The sequence below is a fragment of the Gracilinanus agilis genome, chromosome 6 (assembly GCF_016433145.1).
Source record: "Gracilinanus agilis isolate LMUSP501 chromosome 6, AgileGrace, whole genome shotgun sequence".
In the NCBI taxonomy this organism is placed as follows: Eukaryota; Metazoa; Chordata; class Mammalia; order Didelphimorphia; family Didelphidae; genus Gracilinanus; species Gracilinanus agilis.
Window position 1 is genome coordinate 52,673,880 of NC_058135.1, and position 4,641 is coordinate 52,678,520.

The following is a 4,641-nucleotide window of genomic DNA, read 5'->3' on the forward strand; positions in this document are numbered from 1 at the left end:
CAGACTTGTACGAAAATATTCATAGCTGCGCTTTTTGTGGTGGCAACAAATTGGAAAAGGAGGGTATGTCTTTCAATTGGGGAATGGCTGAACAAACTGTGGTATATGCGGGTGATGGAATACTATTGTGCTAAAAGGAATAATAAACTGGAGGAGTTCCAGGCGAACTGGAGAGTCCTCCGGGAACAGATGCAGCGCGAAAGGAGCAGAGCCAGAAGAACATTGTACACAGAGACTGATATACTATGGTAAAATTGAATGTAATGGACTTCTGTACCAGCAGCAATACAATGACCCAGGACAATTCTGAGGGATTTATGGTAAAGAAAGCTACCCACATTCAGAGGAAGGACTGCAGGAGAGGAAACATATAAGAAAAACAACTGCTTGAACGCATGGGTCGGGGTGGACATGATTGAGGGTGTGGACTTGAAACTACCACACCAATGCAACTACCAACAATTTGGAAATTGGTCTTGATCAAGGACACATGACAAAACTAGTGGAAATGTGCAATGGTCATGGGTGGGGGGAGTGCGGGGGGCGAAGGGGAAAGGAAGAGCATGAATCATGTAACCATGTTAAAAATGAATATTAATAAATGTTTAAAAAAAAAGAATAGAAGGACCTCCTATAAAGTCTTGCCTAATCTCTGAGAGACTTATCCCATTCCATATTTGACAAATCGTGTAAAGGCAAGTTGAGCAAATATATATTAGGGGATTGTTTCATGCCAAACACTACTGCAAGTTCTAGAGACATTAAGAAATGCAAAAATAAACAAATAAACAAAAACAGTACCTGATTTCAAGGAGCTCACAGTTTAATGGAGGAGACAACATACAAACAAGATACATATCGCAATCTAGGAATAATCACAAATGAGAAAGCGCTATTATTGGAAGCAATCAGGAAAAGCTTCAGATGAGATTTTAGGGAGAAATTAAAGTAAATTGTGAAATCAGGAGATGAAGATGGTGATGTAATAACACCCATAACTGCAATTTAGAGTGCCCTTAAAGGCTATAAAATACAGTTGTTATGTATATTTAAATATAGGCATTATATATATATATGTATATGCATATAACATCTATTACACATGTATTATAATTTTTATAACCAATAAATTTAACTTCATAATAGCCCAATGAAATAGGTATGACAGATGTTATTTCATCCCCAATTTAATTATTAGGAATTCGAGTCTCAGAGACGCTAGAGAAATTGTCCAAGATCACATAACTATTAACTGTCAGAAGTCTTTTTGACTTCAAACCTAACATTCTGTTTCTTCATATTTATGGGATGTGGACAATATTAGGCACCCAACCCTCAGATATTTGATAGAAGTTTTTGTGATGGTGACAATGATAAGGAAGCACATGAAGTTAAGATTTTTTGAAAAAGCCTATATTATAAATGTTCAATCAGGTTATGCCTAGAACATTTCCATGAAAGTAAAAAGGAAAAAAGGAAACATGAGTTTGGTATAATTGTTCTAAGTGTGCCTATATTTATTTCTAGTCGTCACTGCTTCCTTTTTGAGATAGAAACAATTTCTTATTTGTTCTAAAATTTTAATAGAAATATATTACAAGTACCATATCTTAAAAAGTAGGATATCAGTTGGTTGTCTTCAATCTTCATATGTTATTTCTCATTTCTCTATGGTGCACCAAAGATTACCAAAATCAGTACAGTCATCATACATGCAAATCATTTAATTTAATTAATCCAGACCAGTAGGACAATCTCCTTTAGGCAATTCTTTTATTTCTCCATCTATATTTTGCCTCAATTGTCTCTTAACTATGTTTGTTTAATACTTTCTAGTGAAAAGATCATTCTTGATATGGAAAATAGAAGCAAAATAGGACTTGTATTGTTTCCTTTTCTCTTTTACATTTATTTTCATCCTACCAATGTACTTCAAGAAGAAAACACATCCCTTCCTTATTCTTCTTCTTGCTTTGAAGACAGCTTTAAAAAAGTTTCTTTGTTGTCCTTACTATTTTTTAATCACAGAAAGGAATTAGATATCCTTTATAAATTAACAAATGACAAATCTGTGTTCCAAATATATAGAAAATTGGCTATACAGGAACCAGGACATTATTTCACAAAGTATTGTTGCTCTTAACTGACATATTACTCCAAAAACATTTAAAGGGACAGCTAGGTGACTCAGTGGCTAGAGAATGGAGTTCCTGGGTTCAAATCTGGCCTCAGACACTTCCCAGCTGTTTGATGTAGGCAAGTCACAATCCCCATTGCTTATACCATAACTATTCTTCTGCCTTGAAACCAATACTTACAGAAAGTAAGGGCTTTAAAAAAAACATTTAAGAACAATTGATTAAAGAGATGTACTGGTACCAAACATTCACAATCTCTAAAGTACATTAAATGAAAAGCTTTCAAAATTTAGAGACTTCTAGTGAAGGGTTACAGCATGGGATATGCATGTCATTCCTTTTGTCTTATCTACTACTGGAATTGTCTCAATTATACTTTCCCCAAGGCTATAGATAGTAAGCTTACAAACCAAAACAGGGTGACTCTGAAGTCTTAGTGCAGTTTAAAGTTAACTATAGAAATTAACTACCACTAGAAAGCATAAGACAGAAAAGGATAAGAAGAATGATAAGAACTATATACCTAAACTACCAGCAAACATCATCTTTAACAGGAATGAGTTAGAAGCCTTCCCTATAAAAGGAGTGAAACAAGGATGCCCATTACCATCAATAGTATTTAATATTTTATTAGAAATGCTAGTAATATCAATAAGAGAAGAAAAATAAATTGAAGTACTCTGAATTGGCAAAAAAGTAATAAAACTATCTCTTTTCACAATTGATATATATGGAAAATCTTGAGATTTAACTAAAAATTAGAAGAAACTATCAATAATTTTAGCAAAATAGCAGCAGGATATAAAACACACCCACACAAATCATCAGCATTTCTATATATTACCAACAAATCCTTGCAAGAAGATAAATCATTCAAAATAACCATAGATAGAATAAAACACCTAGGAGTATACCTGCTGAAACAAAACCTAACCAAGATTAGAAGATTAGAAGCAAAAAATTGAGAACAAAATTTTTATAGACAGTTTCTCAGAATATCTAAGTATATATAGAGAACTTTGTCAAATGTATAAGAATATGAGTTATTACTCAATTGATAAATCTTCAAAATATATAAACAGATCAAAACTGTATATGACTATATGAAAAAATGCTCTAAATCATTATTGATTAGAGAAATGTGAATCAAGACAAATGTTGGAGGGGATTTGGAAAAATGGAGACACTACAGAATACACAATGTATATTGTTGGTGGAACTGGGAAGCGACCCAGTCATTTTGGGGAACAATCTGTAATTATGCCCAAAGAGTTTATAAAACTGTGCACGCCTTATGATCCAGTGTGTTTATTTCCTAAGGTGTTTAGAGAAAAAGGAAAAAAAAATCTATACGTTTTAAAATATTATAAATAAATATAAATAAATAAATGCTATAAGCAGCTTTCTTTGTGGTGGCAAAGAAATGGAAATTGAGGCATTTTCCATCAGTTAGGGAATGGCTAAGTCATGGCACATGATGGTGATGGAATGCTATTGTGCCATAAGAAATGATGAGCAGATTAATTTTTTTTAATGGAAAGACCTAGATGAAAATTTGAAGAGTAAAATGAGCAGAATTAAGAGAACATTATATAAAGCAACAGAATCATTATTTGAAGAATGATTTGTATGTGTATCTTCAGAGAAAGAACTGATAAATAGAAACAAGCAAGACATAGTTTTATATGTTCATATGTCTTTTTGTCAAATGATGCTTTCTTTAGCACAAGGAAAGGAGGAAGGGAAGGAGATACCTGGAAATTTTAATATTACAAACAAATGAAAAAATAATTTTAAAAAAAGTTAACTACATTCAACTACCAAAAAAAGTGTTGCCTTTCCCTGCAAATTGTTCAGTAATCCACAGAACAATAAATATACAAGAATAATAGCAGGATAGTAACTCATCCTTGGATCACTTATATGTGAACTCTATCAAAAAATAGGACAAAATGAAAATGATGATGATGATGATAGCAATGAATTAGGGCAACCAAGGTCAGAACTGCTCTCTTATTTCAACTCTGGGAAGTTTAATCCCAGTTCTTCTTGCCCCTTTTTTATTAGGTAGACCGAAAGTGGAGGGAATAAAGAAGCACTATCTCTCAAAACACTAAGGAGCAGAAAGGATCAGGAGTCTCACTGCTATTTTTTTTACCTTGAAAGGGAATGGGGCCCCTAAATACAAATACTCATGCCCCTCATTTGTCATTAAACCCATCTCTAAGTTGTTCTTCACTTACTGGTGCTTTGGAGAGCACACATTGTAGCCCATTATACCTTGCTCCCTCCAGATGACCAGACTTCCCATAAATGAGCCAACGCAAAGGGGTGATGAACTCGACCAGGGTAAACATTCAATCTCTTAGCAGTAGAGGAGAGGTGGGGAGGGGCTCTGGCATTGCTGCATCTGTTCATTTTTGAATCAGCAAAGGAAGCAACAGCATCCCAAGCAGCAGCAGCAGCAGCAGTAGCAGCAGCAAAGCCTGCTTTGGAGGTGGGG